Source organism: Lonchura striata, chromosome 2 (assembly GCF_046129695.1).
Source record: "Lonchura striata isolate bLonStr1 chromosome 2, bLonStr1.mat, whole genome shotgun sequence".
Lineage (NCBI taxonomy): Eukaryota > Metazoa > Chordata > Aves > Passeriformes > Estrildidae > Lonchura > Lonchura striata.
The window spans coordinates 45,943,575-45,963,909 of record NC_134604.1 but is presented as its reverse complement, the minus strand read 5'-3'; the positions used below and the strand labels follow the sequence as shown (position 1 = coordinate 45,963,909).

At 34.1% G+C, this 20,335-nt stretch overlaps 1 long non-coding RNA gene across 1 annotated transcript in view; it reads left to right on the top strand.

Annotated features, from left to right (window-relative positions):
- LOC110470062 (uncharacterized) overlaps nt 1-15,801 on the top strand; it is a 39,390-nt gene extending 23,589 nt beyond the window's left edge. Inside the window, exons 2-3 of the long non-coding RNA XR_002465344.2 lie at nt 9,289-9,351; nt 15,773-15,801. This is a non-coding gene — a long non-coding RNA (uncharacterized LOC110470062). The remainder of the gene's footprint in view (nt 1-9,288; nt 9,352-15,772) is intronic.
- Nucleotides 15,802-20,335: the final 4,534 nt, after the last annotated feature.

Below are 20,335 nucleotides of genomic sequence, written 5' to 3'. Positions count from 1 at the left end.
TATTCTTCCTCATTCTTCTTTTGTGCCTTTTTGTTCAATCCTCATGTGAATCTGTATGTTCAGTGAGAGATAAGAAATTCCAAGAGCTCACAGAATGCTCACATATTGTGTAACTGAGCTCTTTTTCACTTGCTCAAGACTCTGACTTCTTTCTTTCCAATTTGTGAACTTTAATATCCTCCAAAAGAATGGATTTGTTTGGGATCAATTATTACTTTTATTTCTATTTTCTGTAAAAAAAAAAATAAAATTAAGTGACCAGTACCTCTTTCAAAAAGTTAATTTAGTGTTAAAAAATTCATGAAGTGTACCAGAAATGCTAACCTTATTCTTTACTGGTAACAGATACTTTGGTGATTTGCCTTTCACTCCTTTTGTCCATCCCTACAGTCCTTCTAAATACTTATGTGTCTCAGAACAGTTCTTCATCTTATTAAAAAAGAAACCCAAAAGGGCTGTTTTACTATTCATATGGATACTGTTCCCCAGCAGCTGTTTTTAAACTATCCTTGGTAATCTCAAATATCAGAAGAGGAGCTGTCTGTAAAGGCTAGTATTCTCCCAAGCACTGGGAGAAGGTATAACCAAAACCTGAAAACTTTTCTTGTCAGGAAAGGAAATCCAAAACATGAGAGAATGACAGGCTTTTCTGATAGTCACCATGTAAACAGAATGACAAAGGTTTTATTTCTTTGCCTATTTCTTATACAACTGGTTTTAGACATATTACCATTTTGGAGGTTATCAATAAGAGCTTCAGGTTACCATTCAGTTTTACCCTAATCTGGTATGACATGATTTCAGGTAGCTGGATGACTCCAAGGCATTCTTTACCTAGGATATTTATTTAATCACACTGCCAGAAACTGGGGCTGTGGGAAAATAAGCAAGTGCTCTAGTTCACCCAGCAGACTCACAGCTCTATCCAAAATGTGACTGAGTGTCTTGCTGTTGAGCTGCACAAGCTAGAAAGTGAACTACCACTACAAGGGATTGAGATGCAGACCTGTCTGCCACAGGCTTTGAAGGCTGTCCCTCATGCTGTTCAGATACATGAAGGCTGCAGGGAGTCTACTGCATTTTGAAAGTACTATATTATACAGAGTATTTCTTTACACAGTGTATTTGCTGATGATGGTCTATACTGCATACTGGCTCATTCATTAAACCCTAAAGAGCCATTTCAGAATGACTATTCAGAGAGGATCCAATACTGAGTCTAAAGAAATCAATTAAAAGCAGCCAACTGCTGGCTGGAATTGGGGTAAAAACTGAATGGAGGAAAGGTAACATCAATGGGCATCAAAAAGACATGTCTAGATTCTGAATATTAGAGGCAGGTGTATAGAGACCATCTTTCAAGACGAGACAAGGTCAAACACTGGAATTGTTCTACGATTAAAAAGTAACAGAAAGTAATTCAATGTTATTTATTCAATAAGGTATCAGCTCCTTAGGATAATCTTAACACAGATTACTTGACATCGTCCTTTTTCTCTTCTTTCACTTTGCTACAATTGAGAAATTGCCATCTTCATTAATCTAATGCAAATGTAACACTAACAATACCACTTTAAATTAAAAATAAGGTAAAATATTCATGAGCAGTTGGTTTAGCCCACAGAAGCTGTTCATTACTTCTGTGGATAAACTATATTTTTATATCTCACAGAGAAAATCCTTTGAAAGAGATAGTCTGGTTAAAATATTTTTACCCTTGTGAATGAATTTATCCACAGATGTTATAGCAGATTTTGTTATAATCAGAGCTTCATTTAGAGAAGTTTTTGTTTTGGTTTTATTTTGTTTTGTTTTTAATAAGTAATACTAATTTTTAAAATAAAATATCAAGTATATTTATATATATATAGAGCTATTTTCTATTTGATGCTGCCTTGGATGTAGGTATTTGAACTATTTTGCAATATAAAGAAAATATAATTCTCTTTATACTAAAGTACAAAAACTGCGGTGATATTACTCCTATAACATGAAATCTCTTTCCTGATAAAAAACCATGTTATTTTATATTAGATGTTTATTCTAGTAAGCAAAACCTGAATGCAGAATTTTTTTGTGACTTATAATAAATAATCCACTAATCACTTCTGTACAAGCAAGACAATACTGATTCATTTTGTGTGATAATATTCAGATTAGAAAGATCTTTGAATGACTATCCAACATGTTTAAATGAAAATTAATTGATTGGCAAACTGCTGATAATGAGGGGGGAATAAAAATTAAGTTGATGAAGACAACAGATCAAGTTCTCAGTTATAAACTATGTAATATTTTTATCTCAAAATTGTATGAAATTGATAAATGAATAAATGAATATTTAAGCACACAAGAAGGAGAAATGCATAACCAGTGGTCCAAATATTAATACCTTAGGATTCTTTGCATATTGTGATACTTCCAGTCATCCCAAGTCCCAGTGCTTGAAAACATGTGCTCTTGCTTGGCTTTGCTCTTCACAGTTATGTACAACAATGACCACAGCTACTGCCCTAATGGGTGTTAAACATCCAGCAGAGGGAATGGAATGGATGCTATCTTTTGTTATAAATAAGCACATTATGATAATCCTGATAAAAAAATAGCATGCAAAAGCAGTGATTTTTAATGTGAGCTGTGACATGTACTAATTTTAAGACAGCTATGCAGTTATAAGGCACAGGGTAACAAGAGAATTATGATGACAACAATGATGCTGACATGTGAATTCAAACACTTTTCAACATCACCCATGTGTCAAAACTCTATTGTTGTCTGAACATTTATGTGAAAAGAGTTTGAAAATAGAATAATATTGCCTTGGAAACCAACCAATACAGGCAAAACTGAAATAGAAATCAAAAAATGCTTTTTCTAAAGCAGAAACCATCAAGGTTTGTTGTCTGAACAATACTTCGACATCCCTTTTTATTTCAAATTATTTTTGGGTGGAAAAATAGAGGAGTTTTATAAAGCACGAATATTGACTGCAAAATGCTTTCTGAATTTCATACTTAGAAATGCAACAGCTTAAGAATAGCAAGCTAGTTTGTTTAACTCTGGCTATAGAGCCCTTGGTATATGGCCCATTATCTGTTGGTGCTTTGTGTGACACAGAATCCAGAACTACAGCCTCATGAAAAAAGGAATTAAAGTGCTCAACAGAACAATTCACATCTAACATGGCAAATGGAAATCAATGGGTACACCACTGATTAAAATATTAGCTGAACCAGCTCAAATTAAGATAATTTGGAGAACGTATGTTTGTGACAGTAAAGATTCCAGCCAAAACTTTATAAAAAATGTCAGATAGTAAAAAAGTACAGAACCTTTTTATTACTGTCAAAAGGTAGACAGAACAGAAACACCTTATATCAGAATGAAACATGAAATTTGTACCATGTTTCCTGTTTTCCCAATGTTGTATCTACATGCATCATATTCATGGGTCACTAAGTGGGAAGTACTAAAGATTACTTATATGAACTGGTGTAAAGAAAGTTAATAAAAGTTAACACCCTTACAAAACTAATCTTTTGTCATGGCAGTAGATCTGTATAAAATTTCTATAGAATAGATTTTAATAATCCAGCAAATGTTACATGAAAACCTCTTGCTTGTTTTACAAGAGTAATTTTTCCTATTGTTACTGTATTTTATTTGACTTAACAAAATACCTGAGTTACTTTGAACAATATGAATGTATTTCATGCACAATAACTGTGTTTCTGCTAAAAAATGTGATGCATTAAACGGAATTCATTAAATCCAACTGTAAATTTCTGCCATCTCTGAAACAGTCACTCATAGGCAATGAGAAGATGTCATTAATGTCTGAAAATAGATTCTTACAGTCAGTCCCTTGACATTTTTTTAAAGAAGAGAAATTAAAAATCATGGTAATCTGCATTTTGGATTAGGAAGTGTGGCTTTCAGAAATAGTCTGTATAAATTAATTATAATCTGATTTTTTAGTTATATTTCTTGAGCTGATTCTTAGAAGAAAAGCTTTGAAATCTGAGCATTAGTAATTTTTTTCCCTTTAGTGATGGATTCACACCTTTTCTAACATTATGCATTTTTGAGGTTTGAGGATACTTTTGAAAATCCTTTTCCTACCATTTGTTTAAAAAAAAAAGATCTTTTAAAGATTATATCAGGTTGTTGTGTTTACTGTCCAGTTCCAAATATATAGCAGAATACTTGTATTCTGCCTTCAATATTTACTAGGGAACAAAAGAGTAGATACTTGTTTTGTTAATATATATCATCTGAATGCTAGGTATGTTGCTTCTTTCCTAGGTGAAATTTTTAAGAATTTTTGTTTGCTTATTTTCATTTCTCTCTTTGAGTGGTTCCAAATCACATATTTTTTGAAAACACAAAAGTGTGTTAGCTGAAACTCCTTTTGATTTTTGTAACATACTAAAAGATATCTACTTTCTCTGACAACTGTCTGCTGCTTGGTTGGACATTGACAAGTAACAGAGTGCTCCACTAGGGACTTTATTTGCATATTTTAATTACATATACAATAATACATAAATAGTTTTATAGAAGAGATAGAGCTCTAACATCTAGTGATTTTAGAAGTAAAGAAATTATGTTCCTTTTACCAGAGCAATTAACCCCTTCATTAAATTTTGTGCATTGCAATTAGTTTTTTTTTCTGAAATTGTCACTATGCAATTGGGGAATTAGCTTAAGGGCAGAAACTTGCAAAATTGGGACATAAGAGTATGGAGTATGACAACATAATTAGTGAATTATGAGGAAGGGTATTTAATAAGATAGCAGCAAAACAGATCAAATTCTAAAGAGGCTGGACTGGAAGACTAAAAGTATTTGTACAAAAAATGAATGAGAACTTTTGTAGTGAATGAGAAGATAGATTATGTAAACAGGGATTACAGGTAATGGTTGCAATAGCTGCATTTCTTTTTTTGCCCTATTGTTCATAGTGAAAATTCCAAGGTCAAGTGAGTGATTACAGCAATCAAGAGCAAAGATAGATAAAGTGGTCTGAATAACATCATTTAGATATTAAAAAATTATTTCTAATCTGGAATGAATTTGGAAATAGTTGGGGGAGTGTGCATGCATAGAATATCTTAATTACTAATTCTAACAATTTAAATGTTAAATATTTAGCAGTTCAATCTAAATCAACTAAAGAAAATAATCAGTCTTTCTCTGGATCAAAACTGAAAAAATATGCCAGGAATCAACATCATATTGCTGTTTGCATGGATTCTTTCAGTGTGCCCATTGATACTATTCAGGTGTATTATTAAACAGTTTATAAGGTTCTCATACAAGATATCTATGCATGAAGAGCTCACACAGGTAATGAAATTATTTTCACCTCATTTAAACATCTTCAAATTAGACATGTTTGCTATTAATTTAAATTTCCTCCACAGACATTAAAGAGAGCAGCACCTCCAGAGATATATTTATCATGGTTCTAATAGATACCTGTTTAAAACTGAATTATTCACTCTCTGGATGACTCAATCCTTCTTTCATTCCATTGATTACTTGGAGAGTGTAAACATCTGACTTGGACTACATACTTGACTTGTAAATGAGTTGAGATGAAATGGATGTCAATCACAGTCACATGTCCCATTGTGAGCTGAATTTCTCCACGAATTGTTCCAATTTACATTATACTACTCAAACTTTTACTGTTAGTTAGACTATTTTGAAAATCCCATGTGGAAACTTTATTTCTTTGTTCCTTTTACTATGAAAATGTTCTTTATTTTTTCTTTAATTAGATATTGTTACTGAAAGGGAAATGTTTTGACCTTTCATATTCTAAACATAAAACCAGCCAAAATAATACAGTTTGAGCAGAAGAAGTAAATAAACATGTCAGAATGAGAAGAGAGCTTTCCTACTCTTGCACTTCAGAAGTAATGGTAAATACTTATGACTAGTATGCATAATGCATAATTAATACCACAAATATCAAAATTACTGTAAATCTCACAAATAGACACAAACATCCATGAATACCAATAAAGAATCTTCATCCTACTCCTCACCTAAAGTTTTCACTCAAAATTGCAGCAACAAAATAAATGCCTTAGGTTTCAGAAGTACAGATTTCAGCTCCTAGGAGAGTTTTTGCACAGGGAACTGTTAGGACTCCTGTGCGAGTCTTTCATGGTAAGGAAAGGTGCTGAGAAATTTTCAGAGACAGCCTGCTAAAATCTGTCCATCCCCCTAATTTGGAGTGAGTGGAACAAAAGATAAAGAAAAAAGGAGCAGATCTAGAAAGAAATAAACCAGAATTCTTGTTAAGCAGCATGCAAAGAGCTCAAATACAATAAGAGACGTGACAGATGGCAAAGCAGGCACATGACTAAAGAGGAGTACAAAAGGTACTGTTTGAGTTTGCAGATATGAAATTAGGAAGGGAAGAGTTCAGCTGGAACTCAAACTAGGAAGAAACTTCTACAGGTTGTTTAGTACTGAGTGGAAGGAAGACACAGACGGCTGCCAAATAGAGGTGGCAACTTAGAAATGACACAGAAAAGAAGTACTCAGTCGTGTTTTCACTTCGATCTTTAAGGCTAATGTCAGCTCTCAAGTCTCCATTCCAAGATGAAATGGAAAAGCAAATGGTGAGTCACTGACAGCAAGGGAGGATTGAGCTAGGGACCATCTGTAGCAATTGTACAGGAAGAGGTTTTTAGGATGTGATGGAATGAATCTGAAGACATCAGAAGATACTAGTGCAAACCTCCTCTGCCATTTTTGGAAGGTCATGGAAATTGACAAAGAACACAGATGAAAAAATAGTTAAACATACCCATCAACAACTGGGGAAAAAACAATCTAGGAAAAAATACTGACCAGATACGCATTCCTGGAATGTAATAGAGCTAATCCATGAGGAAAATTTGTCCACACAAATTAAAGACAGGAAGATTAGGAAGAGCCAACACAGGTTTACATATATTAAATTGTGCAGAGCTAGTCTTACTGCCATCTGTGATGAAATGGCTTCCTTGGTGAATGGAGGAGAGCAGTGGATATCCATTTACCTTGACCTCTGCAGGATGTCTGACACGATCTCTCACATACTTGTTGAAGCTGATTAGACAGCCTGGACAAATCAGGCTGAAGATGGATGGAAAAGTGTCTCAAGTTATGAACTCAAAAGGTCACCAATATCTGAGTCAAAATGTCAGTTGGTCATGAGTGGGATTCCTCAGGGTCATCAACCTGGGTGATGGCACTGCCTACACTATCATCAGCTTTTCATCTGACACCCCACTGGGACAGGAGATAGGTGGAAGAGGATGAAAGAGGTAAAATGCAAAGTCCTCAACAGTCAAGAAAATCAGGCTAAAAGGAATTGCATAAGGTTTAACAAAGTAAAATGTGAAATCCTGCAGCCAAGACGGAATAATTCAGTCAGTAGTACTGACTGGGGGCTGACAGGTTGGGAAAGCTCTGATAGAAAAGATTTGGTACTGCTGATGGACAGTGAACTGAACGTGACTTAGCAGTGTGCCGTTGCAGCAATGACAATGTCAGTGATTGCACCAGCAACTGCAACACAAGGGATGTGATTGTTTCACTCCACACAGAACTTGTTAGGCCACATGAGGCATATTGTGCCCAGTTTTGGTACCCCCCAAGAAAAATACAGATCAAACAGAGAGAGATCAGAGGAGGAGACCCAAGGTCATAGGAGCATAGGAGAATTTGATGTATGAAGAAAAATTAAAGGACTTGTGTGGGAAGAAAAGGTTCAGGAGGGATCTAATCATAGTTTTCCATCACCGGAATGGTAGTTATAGAGAAGGAATTTTTTTCCATCACCTGAAAGGTAGTTATAGAAGAGAAGGAGCCTCTTTTCAAAAGGCTCCAAAATGAACAGAAAGAGATAATAGGCATAAGTCAATTCAGGGGAAATTCCATTTAGATGCAAGGGAAAAAAACAATCTTGAGGACAGCTAAACATCAGACAGGGTGTTCAGACCTTTTCCTTGTTGGAAGCATTGAAGACAGTTTGACAAGGTTACAGTTATGGCCTAGACTAAGGCCCTGCTTTCCACAGACCAGACATTTCCAATCTAGACTCTTATATCATTCTATAATTGTACCTTTCATATAAAAACATATTTGATACATGGAGGACCATCAGTTAAATTAATCTGAATTTTTTAAAGAAATCAATTTAAAGCTGATTAGTTTAACTGCATCAAACTCCTCCATAGGTATTCTCATTTACCATTTAAAGGGTGAAGCTGATTTGCTGTAATTCAATTTCCTTACAGTCAATTGAAATACTAGTATTCACTCAAAATGTAGGCATGGCCAATTTTAATGTTTACAATTCAATTTCAAATATGTGCTCAGAATGTTGGGAAAACACATTTAAATAAATAAACACACATTCAGAAAATTGCAGCTCTCTCTAGTCATTAAGAATACCTCTAATACTCACACTCTCTATCATCAGTGGATAATAAAGGGTTATATCACTATTGTACCAGTCTGGTCACTTGATGAAAAATCTCAGTTGGTACATCTTCATTCAGGCAGTTATGTTGTACTGGCACAGATGCCAAGTTATTTGACTAGGAGTCCATCTGCAACAGACGCGTTGTGATTTGGAAATACTGCTGTATTTGGAACCATACAGACATTAATTATTACAGGAAAATGCACTTTGCCACCTGAATGCTGAATTCCACTGAATAGCACCATAAGGATAAAAGTGTCTAACATCACTTGTTAATCATGTCTCAGTCTGTTGAAATGCAGATGGAGCATGGATATTCATATCACTTGCTTCTTTATCAGAAGAAACATGGACATTTAAGAAGGGGTCCTGGGGATGCAGGGTAAATGCTGATTTTCACTGATATGTAACCATAAGGAGCGGGGCATTGGACAACCCATTAGTCCTTCTTCTCTGCAATAATTTTTAATCTCATAGAGATATCATGCAAACATTCTACAAGGCAGAATACTTGTCCTGCAGAGGTACAACTATATAATGTTAGCTTCTTTCATCTGAATTGCTCTATCTTCCTCTGCATGGAAATGAGCACTTGAAACTGTATAGTGACCTCTTGAACTGACCTGCAGGCCTATGTGGAATATGCACCTCACTGTACTTTATGTGATATGACAAACTGACCCTTGAAAGAAATGCAAAGCACATTGTGTTGAAGCCATAAAGAAAAAAAAAATACTAGGATAGAAGTAGCAGGTTTTTCACCATTTAATTCAATTTCTTGTAATTTTATTTTTTAGATTTCAATCCCCCTTTAAAGAATGTTTGCACCCCGAAGTAAGAGGTTTACTTTCAAAAATAAGGTAATAATGATGCACAAATTGCCTGCTTTGAAGCTTTGTTAAAAGCCTTTGAAGCTTGGGGTTAATCTGGATATAGGCACTACAGAGACAGGCAGAGTTGATTGGACAAAATAATAAAAAAAAGCTTTCAAGTTCTTCTGCTCATTCCTATGCACCAGTGCACCTAATTCACATTTCTTAAGCAGTCTGTAACCTATGTCAGTCTCCAAGAACAATGATGCTTCTGTAAGAGCTGATTCAGCAGAATGGGAACCAGCAAGAACAGCTCTGCAATATTTAAAGTCATGAATACAAAGAGGAAAGGAGAAATCGAAATAAACTCCTTGTTCTGAACTGCTCCAGTTCAGATATACCTTTGTTTTACATATGCTTTTAACAATGAGTTGTATGGAAATGTTATCAATTTAAAAACATTATAAATATTACAAATATCTCCAGCACTTCAGTTTATGCAGAGCTGATGCAAGAGTTCACCTTAAAGGAAAATGTAATCTCAATCTCTAAGAGTCCATTCTAATGATAAAATGAGATTCCTTTATATTTTATTATTCCTAAAATGAAATTGATTTCTACTTTATACTGTGAAAGGCTGTGAAGTGACCTCATTTACACCAGGGACTTGTCATTAACTGATCTTCCCTTTAATAGATCTAGAGTTCCTTTTGATTAGACCACTGGCTCATTTAGCACAATACATTTTCTGCACCTGGGAAATGCACTATGTTTCTAATGCTGCAGTGCTATAAGACATCTTAGAGGGCAGTCCCATAAATGAAATATTTAATCAAAAAGTTTTTAATACAGTATATTACACAGAGTTATTATATTTGTGGTGCATAAAGACCCAACCCTAAAGCAGATCTCTTTTCTGCTGTGAACTGTGAAGAACTGTGAAAAAAAAAGAACAAAACAAAAACCAAAAACAAGAAAAGAAATTAGGGCTAGAGAGTTTAAATGTGCAGCAGGTAGCAAAAGTGACAATAGTGAGATATTAAATTGAATCTCCTGGCTCATGCTCAAACGTCCTCTTTATTTGGACTCGTCACTTTCCTGCAGCTACCAAGAGATACCTGGCAGAAAAACAAAAATTTCACATGATAGATAATTATGCACTGTCATATCCACATGGGATCATTCTCTTTGCCTTCACAAAATTAGTGGGATGCCTTTTTCTTAAGCATGGGATTGTCTTTTGCACTTTTATTCTACCAAATATATCTATTAACATTCTTCTAAGTATAATCAATTCAAAAGGAAAACAATAAAATTAAGAATAAACAGATTCTTTAAAATCCTTTTAATATATTAGAGATACAGACAAAACAATGGGCAAAACCATGCTACAGTGATTGTTACATGCTATAATATGATTAATGTGATCAAAAGTAGGTATTTGTGCTACTTACAAAAAATGCAAGATCATCATCTTAATTTTCCCTTATAGTGGGGAAAAAAAATCTTCATTAGTCTATGGTTGATCTCATTCTAAAGCAAGTATCTCCTACAGGTCAGGTGAAACAAATCTAAAAAGTTATTCTGATTTGTTTCTTTTTTTTCTGCATTGATTACGAAAGATTTTTGAGGTGATAAGCTCAAACACTGCCATCTTCCCTGTAGGCACCTTAGGTTAGGTGAGATGAATCTTGCTCCCGAAGTTTGTTCAGAGATTCACTGAAAGCAAAATCAGTAATTATTGAAAAGTAAACATTGATTAATTTTCTGCTATATGACTTCTGGAATTTAGTTTCGTTCTAATTACTGAACAATAATTTCTAAAATACTTAAGCCCATAATTTTGTATGTGCATCTTTTTCTCCTTTCCATATATGTATCTATATACATATATATCTATGTATATGTCTATATACATGTATCCAGATGTGGTGGTTTAGCAGTGGTACTCCCTAGTTTAGTGCTCTCACTGCATCTCCCAACCATTGCTTGGGTGTTCCCCCACTTCCCTCTCTCCCTCCTCCTTGCTCCAGGGGTGAGAGGGGAACTGGAGGGACAAAAGGCAAAGATCACAGATTGAGATGAGAACAATCTAATGAGAAGAGAGGTACGAGAAGTGAGTGATTCACACAGGAAACCCCCTGACAACAGGCAATGCACGACTGCCCTGTCTAGGTTTACACCACTGGAAGAAATCTCTTCTCCCCAGTGGAGACTCCCTTCTTTTGATGTCAGGCCATGGTAATGATGTGGGGTGTCACTGAATAACCTCTGTTTCCTAGCCATGCTCCCTCCTGGCTACTGCAAAAAAATTAACCCTGTCCTAGCCAGAATAAAATCACCAGTTTATTTTACCAACGTTTACAAGGTCTTTTTATATATGCTTTATTCCAACAGTCTTATTGTCCTTATCTGCATGTAAACTGGCAGTGCATTTTTATAAATACTGTATTAAAAAAAGTTAAAATCACAAGAAAAGCAGCCCTATGAAAAACTATTTGATTGCACTTTGGATTTAAGTAATTATATGCCCAAATTTTATCATTTTGCCTTGTAGGAAGAGAGACTGCAATACTTAGGACAATGTTGTGAGGACAATGTCTATAGTCATAAGAAACTAAGACCTGAATCACTTAACTTCAAGGTATCTCAAGTTAGCTTACAAAAATGTACTGTAGCACTCTTAGGTAATATTAGCTATATTTAAATTCCCAGGCAGTTTGGAAGAAATTTGGTTATTATAAGAAATAGGAGCAGAAAGTGACACCCATTGAAATAAATTAATTTCCTTGAAAGATGGTGAAGAAAAATTGTGTAGAAATAAAATAACTAAATCAGAGGAAACTGCCTAGAAAGTATTTTTGTTACATTTGTTTTTTTTCCAAATTTTTTGGGTGCTTTCATGAGTCTTGCTTTTTTTCTCAAACAGTATCTTATGGCTCCAGAGGCATAGAAGGGTATATAATTAAAAAAAATTAAAAAATCACTTACTAGTCAAGATGCTGTTCATCTAATTCACTGTGATAAGAATTGGGATACACAAAAAATACATTACAGAGATAAGATGTTAATAGAAGAAGATATTTGAACCCTTAAGAAAAAAAAGTCATGCCACATTAAGCATATCGGGTTCCTGCTTTTTTAAAACAAAGGCAGTGTTTTCTGAGTCACTGAATTGTTAAATTTTGGCTTTTCCTTAAATTCAACTCAGTTGAAATATATGTGGTTTCTAATAAGGAAATATGTCCTCATTTTCTATTATTTTTTTTTAATGGCATCTTATGTTTTATTTATCTGTTTCCTAGTATGCAGAACAGATTTTAGAAGGAAAGAGTGGGAGGAGAAATCACTGGTCTGGAATATATTTTACTTGTATAGCACAAGAAATGAAGCTGCCAGCAGTGGAATTATAGTGGCAACATTAAAATTTTCAAATGCCAGACCATGCTTGCCTCTGGTAGACAGATGGGAAGAACAAATATACTTTGTTTAACAAATATTATTACTTGATTTGTTTTTAAGACTTTTCCCCCAATGATTTTAAGAAACTTCTAATGCATTTTTTATTAAAATGTTTTACAAAAGCATGGCAACCTAATAGTCTGAAGAGCTGATTTTATTTTTTTTCTTTAATACTTTAACAGGATTGTTAAATTTGTGAGATCTGAGCCCAAGCATTTTTTAGTCATTAATTCTTTTATTTTGTTCACTTTTCTATAGATCAAAAGCAAAAAAAAAAAGAAAAAAAAAAAAAAAAGCAAACCCTGATTGAGCAGCATGCCTCAATTCTTTTAGAATTGGATGTTCTTATAGGGCATTAATGAGCTTGTTACCTGTCCAACCAACTTTATTTTTAATCTCCATTTCACCCATCAGACTCCACAAACTATAAATAGCACAGTATTTAAAATCAAAAAATCAAGTAATGCTTTAAAACAGCTGTTGAGAAAAAAATATCTCTAAGGGAAGTAGTGAAGTCATTCACAACAATGAAGCTGAGGAAATATAAATTGCAGCATTTGTTTCTCCAAGAGCTAGTAACAGTAAAAGGGGAAGGCTGTGTTATCATTTGTGTACTCTGTTTTTTTGCCTTTCATTATACAACAAAAATCATGGCACTGAAGAATCCAATCTTACTAATTGTACCATAAATTAGGCTGTCATAAAAATAAGGGGGGAAAATGCAACAACTCTCAAATAAAAATAACTTTTGTTCCCTAAAGCAAACAAAGAAGCAATCAACCCCCAGATTTAAACTTGTTTTAACTATTGTACATAAAAATATCTGTGTGGTAAGTATAAATCTCTTTAGTAAGAAATTTTTAATTTTTTTAGATATTTTTAAATAAATAGGGAATTTTCAGTAAACAAGGAACATAGTCCTTTCAGTTTTAGCATTAAAATTCTCCTCAGTTATAATGACTTAAAATGTTTCTTTTCTATAAAACACTAGTCATAAAACAAAGTGACTTCTGTGTGTTGGTGAATGCTCATTTTCCAGCTTGACTTGTATAGATGTATCATATATTTTATAATTCATAAATCACTGTGATGATAGTGTCTGCTTTGAAGGGAAATCAAATTTTTCTCTCTTAAGGTAGGAGAAATTTTAGTTGGACAGTGTTGTTTCTTTTTTCCGGCTTGGAGAAATTTAAAAATCTGAACTGAATAGAAAAATATCTATTACTGACTTAATCCATATCAACCAGGCCATTTTCTTGCAGTCGCAAGATATTGTACTCACTATTGCTTTTCAAGCTAGGAAAGATTTCCCTCTAGGGTCTTTTGGAGGGTATTGCTAAACAAATAATCAATTGAAAAAACAGAAGGAAAAGTTGGAACCTAAAACTGTGTTTTATAAATTCAACCAGTCAAGATCTTAAATACCTACTCCTATCCAAGATCTTTATCTAGTTGCTCATTCTTATGTTGTCCTTTAATAGGGAAGGGACTACTTTAACATAAGCATTGTTCAAAATTGTATCTTGCCCAAAGAAGAAAATCACTATGTAAAAATATCACTTTATTGAGTCTACTTTGCATTTCTTTAAAGTAACATATACTTATGGAAATTGCTTACTAAATTTAATCCTTCCATGACTGAATTTTAAAACAGGAAATCTACAAGAACATTCCTGAGAAAATGAATAAATTAGAATGTGTTAGAAATTGCCATCAATTATAGAAAATCATCTCTGTGATTAAAAAAAATATACTAGCATTATCAATAAAACCACCAAGTAACAACCATGTAATCATGAAAGTGTTGTACACATATATGAGCATAAAGTTGTAATACTGAAAAAACTCAGCTGTTTTGTTTTGTAGGTTTCTTCTCTCATTTTTAGCTTCTAAGTGTATATCATTACTGTTGAAGTCAATCAAAAAAGCAGCACTTTTTTCCCCCTATAAGACTGTTTTTCTGCATACTTGAGCTTCATTCATAAAAGAAACATTGTTTTGTTTTGCTTTTTCTTAGACTTATTTATCATTCAAAGATAAATTTTAGAAGAAGAGAAAATCTCCAAGAAGGACAGTGAACCACTTTGAACCTTGAACTACAGCCTGTGGTTCAAGCTCAAGTAATCTTTTTATCCTTGGAGAAAAAAAGATCAGAACTTTTTAAATTCTCTTTGGACTATAACAAAGAATCTGAGGAAAAAAAGGAAGGGAAGGGAAGGGAAGGGAAGGGAAGGGAAGGGAAGGGAAGGGAAGGGAAGGGAAGGGAAGGGAAGGGAAGGGAAGGGAAGGGAAGGGAAGGGAAGGGAAGGGAAGGGAAGGGAAGGGAAGGGAAGGGAAGGGAAGGGAAGGGAAGGGAAGGGAAGGGAAGGGAAATGAGAAGTGTTCCTTGCTAAAAGTAAATCTTGCTCATACTTTATACAGGATCTGACTAATTTTAAATAATCCATTTCAGAATGTAAAAGAAAATCACAGTTTTACTGGTGGTTGATAGAGGAAGGGATCTTTCACTCTCTCTTTTCTAGAGGTTTGATCCCAATGAGCCCTGAAGCATTCTAAACAAGCAAAGTTACAAAGAAATCATATCGACCTATGATGATTCAGAAAATCTTAAAATAAGCTTACATTATGAAACCTGTCATACTTTTCCAGAAAGTAGTTTTTCTTAAAGATATAAGAGAGATAAGAGAATTATTAATGTTTATCTTCTAAACGTCCATAGTTAAACTTGAACTAACTTCTTTATTGAAAGGTGTTCTAACAATTTCTGGCTTACCTGCTAAAATTGAGTAATTTGTTACAGAATTCCACAGTTGTTGTACAGAGTTATCTTATGTAAAAGACTGTCACAAATCAACTGAGCAGAGTCACTGATGGTTTTCTTGGTGAATGATTCTCAGCCTTTCCAAGGTGTGATCTATTAGTTGAAGAAAACAACAACCAAATTGCATGTACTATGAAAGCAAGAGTATATAGTGAATAAGTTTAGTTATTTTTTCTTATATTTCAGGAGCTAGCAAAGACTAGTTGAACAAGAAGAATAAAATGTAATGAAAAGGTAAGGATTGTGGGTTTTTTTGCTTGGTTATGTATTAGCTAGCTAAGTATTTTTGAAACCAAATTAACTTTCCTGATCCATTGCTGTTGTGTTTTTATGCAAGAACTGAGAAACACCGCTCTAGAAGTAGATTTTTCATTACTAGTTTAGCATTTTCCCTTCCAAATCTACAGGCAGTAGGAAACCTATCCACGAGAAACATGAAGATCTGTTTCTGCAGTACGAAAAAGCCTCAAAGTTAATTTAAATAAAATAATGTCCCTAGACATGGAAGAACACTACACCATATTTATAAAAAGTGTATTAGATATAAAAGAGAAAAAAAAAGTAAAAAAGGCAGATGAAGCTATAAAAAATAAATTTTTAGCTAGTAGTTTCCCTGATCTTAAAAGTTATTTTATTTTATTCCACTGAAAAGCACCATCCATCTATCTTTGCACACACACACACACACACACACACACACACACACACACACAGAAGCAAAGTGTCAAATCCTTTTCAGAGAGGAATTTCATTAAAAGCATTGAGGTGGATGACCTTAATAAGCAAAAAGTCAACCCCCACATTGCAGAGTCTAGCAGTTCCTGCATTCAATAGAGTTTCCCATAGGAAATGCATTACTTCTATCATTTGCCTTTCCCTGTCTAATTCCCTGTCACCTACTGTCTAATTTCACGTAAAAAAATTAAGTCATTAAAAGTATTGAATGATTTCCTGTATTTGTTTAAACAGCTAGCATAACATTGATCTAGGTTTACCTCAGTAGTCATTTTCTGTCACTACTTGAAAGTTCCATCTGAATAATTGTTGAATTGATGAATAAGGGGTTTTGAGTTTGGTTTGGTTGGTTTTAGTGTTTCTTTTCTCCTGACACGTGTTGCTTGTTTCTCACAGCAATGAAATGATCTTTGACACTTCAGCTAATGGCTCAGTAAATTAAAGGAAGGATAGCCTTTACACAGCACAGTCTTTTTGAGGCACAATCAGCTCTGGAAATTGGTTTGATTAAAGTCTGATTGTTTTCAGACCATGAAGTAATGCTAAAACTTAGAATAAAAGTATCCAGCATATCTGAAAATCTGTCAATATTTCCCATGTAAGTTGATCTAATAAAATATATTGTTTTCCTAATAAAATATATTGTTTTCCTATTACAGATCTTATCTTATTCCAAATGTCACTGTATCTAAATATGAATGATGGTGTTGTATTTACATTTGGTATGGAATTCCTGCATTGTCATGGAGGATACACTATGGAGCTGAGTGGCTGAAAGAGTGATTTATTATACCTGAGAGCTTGATTTTGTGTAAAATTTCTGTGGGGTAATGTGCACAGATACCTGATAATAAATTTGTATGATCTATAATATACATACTCTCATGGCTATACAAGATTCTTGATCACATTTCAGTCCTGCTTACAATAGAAGCACCTCATTCTACTCCATGCCTTTAAAACTCTTGCTTTTTAGAGCATTGTTTCTACTTAGTAATATTCTCTTTATCTACATTAATTTATTCTGCATTTCAATTATGCACAGCTCAGAGTTGATTGTAACTTCAGATCTCCTGTTATGGCTTTGATCAACTGCCTACTGTAATTTAATTGTGTTTTCAGCAAATTAGTTTCAAATTAAAAAAATCTGCATCAGCTGTGCTGTTTCATACATGTTGGAGTACTTGCAGCAACTCTGAATGTTCCTTGCTCCTAATAAGAAGGGACATTCAAGTCACTTATTTATAGACTTTTTAAAGTCCTACAGTATCTTGAAAATTCAAATATGTGCAAGAACAGGTTTGGTTCTTATAAAACAGAAGTTAAAGAGATTCAACAAATGTAACTTGCATAAAAAAAAATTAAAATGTGTAAATACTGAGGTTAGAAGATGATAATGAGCACAAATCTTAGAAAAAGACTGTCTCCTAGTACAATAGGCATCATCCAGTGTCGGCTTATGCATAGAAACCTCTAAAATGCAACTGGAGTTGTGTTGACTGCATGCTGTCATAAAACAGGAAATAATAAAACATTATGACTGGAATTAAATATAATATAAACAAAGTACAGGAAGTAAAAAAAAAAAAAAAAAATAGACCCACTGTAATAAGAAAAACAGGGGAAAAATAAAACTTATGAAAACAAATGAAAGATGTATACAGAAGCACAGCATGACAGACTGCCAGTAGGATGGAGAAAAGATAATGCAGTGGCTAGTCTTGAAAAGTGATGTCAAACTAGAGATACAATGGTAATACAGAAAAATACCTACTGGAAAGATGAATAGGCTCCCTTTAACCATGACTAGAACATGAACTGCAAAAGAGAGAATTGTGAGATACACTGAATCCAGCAGAGAAACCAGCACAGTTTCCCCTTTGCTCTTTCAGATATGAAAAGATAACAACATTTTGCACCTTTGAAAAAGAAGGTTTAGAGCAGTTCCATGTTCAATGGTCATGGTATTCATTACATATTAATTGCCATTATGTGGACTCTAAAACTTCCATTTCTCCCTCCTGTACATCTGAGCTTCTCCAGCTCTCAGAACAGCTTCTCCAGTTTCTCTTCTTCAGCTCTCAGTACAGGTTTGTTTCATTCTCTCCAGTTGCTCTGTGTTTCTTTCCAAGTGAACTATGTGCAAAAGGGAAAAGTAATGGTGCGCTAACATTTGGAAGCAAAATATACAGCACAATATAGTGGATGTAAAAAAAAGAACTTTGACAAGATAAAAAGAATGACATTGTTATAAATGGCATCTAATTTTTAGAAACATGAGTAAACAGAGCCTTGGGCTTGATCTACAGAATGAGCTGGAACAATTCATATTGACTTAATTTAGCAGGACTGTAGGAACTTTATTACATAATACAGAGATACTTTGTCATCTTTAGACCCAAAGCTCTATTGAAGCATGACAAAAGCTTGAAGGAAAATGTTATAGTCATAGGTGACCCCAAAAATATGCATAATTGCTACTAAATTTCCAAGTTTCAGATTTCTTGTTTAAATAGTATTCAGGAAAAAATAAATTCCACTATAAATTGTTAAATTACCTGTAATTGTAAAAGATGTCTGCTCATTGTCTTTTCAATGGGCTGCCTCTCTCCACTCTGTAACAATAGACATGTTTTTCTGAAATATCTGTAAGATATATATTTAAAAATATTTTTAGTCAAGGAAATAAATTTCCTGAATATTCATAAGAATCAAGATGCAGACAGGATTGTTTAAATGTAATTAATATAACTAATTATATTGTCCAAAAATCCTGAGTTGGTTGCTTGTGGAGAAGGACATGACCTTCAGAAAGAGGTACTTGAACTTTACCATAGCAGAAACGAAATGACAGAAGAGTCATAACAGAAAAATAATCATCTACAAAGAGCAAACTCTAAATTGGTGTAGCTATGGCAGGTTGTGCCAGTCAAGAATTAAGCTGACAGCCTCAAGGCACATACTCCATTCCTGAAAATAAAAATGGTTTAGAATAAGTGCATTAAAATTTTTGACAATGCCACACCTGATCTCTTTAGACCAAGGAGGAGGGTTCTAAAAAGAATAACCAAGCGAAGAGATGCAGTTGTGTTCATATCAGTTTACATCAATTTCTATCTGATTTCTAGGACAAATTACAGCCTGCAGCTGATGTACACAGGGCTCCTAACTAGCTTCTTTAATTGGTTGCTTTACATGGAGTCAGATAATATTGTTAAGCAACAGAATGTGATAATGAACTGAGGACTGCTCTTGGAAAATAAGCCATGCTATTTTTTTGGGCTGGTAAAACACAGATTGCTTTCAGTTATTTTTCTTGGCAGGACTATTGTTTCTGCCCATAGCCTGTCAAGCTAGCATAGTACCCAGATGGTTCCAAGGCTCTAGGGCACCTGTATAACTCACATCAGACTTTAACAGAAAAGTAGCAATATTTATATATTTACATTTCAGTTCCCCCTCCATTAAAAGCAAACCACAGCTGTTATATTTTCACCCTAGCCATTACCCTGCGATGTCCTATCCAGCCAATATATCCACTCATTGCCAATTTCTAGTGATGTTCCTGCATTTTTCTTCTTTCTAGCCCTTGTGTAAAGCCACATTTGAATTAACACATCTCCTGTAGCTCAAAGAAGAAAGCAATCTACCAGGGGATTGTTCTGTTTTGTATAACTTAATAGCATAATCATTTTTAACATATTTTTTCACCATTCAGACTTACTGATGAGGTGCTATTTCTCTTCTCTTCAAACCTGCTTTCTGCCTCCCTTCCTGCTTGCCATGTGCGTCATCTGCACCATCTGGGATGACCTTTCTACAATGACTGAAAGTACAGCACTAAAATGTTCCCTGATTTAAAATTGACAATGTCACATTCCTTTCCAGAGTTGTTAAATGTTTTTTTTTAATAATTTTCTGAATGGTAGACACTTTACTTTTGACATTATTTGATAAGCCCAGTGTATATATAAGGAAAATGTAAATATTTTATATTTTGATGGATAGATACTT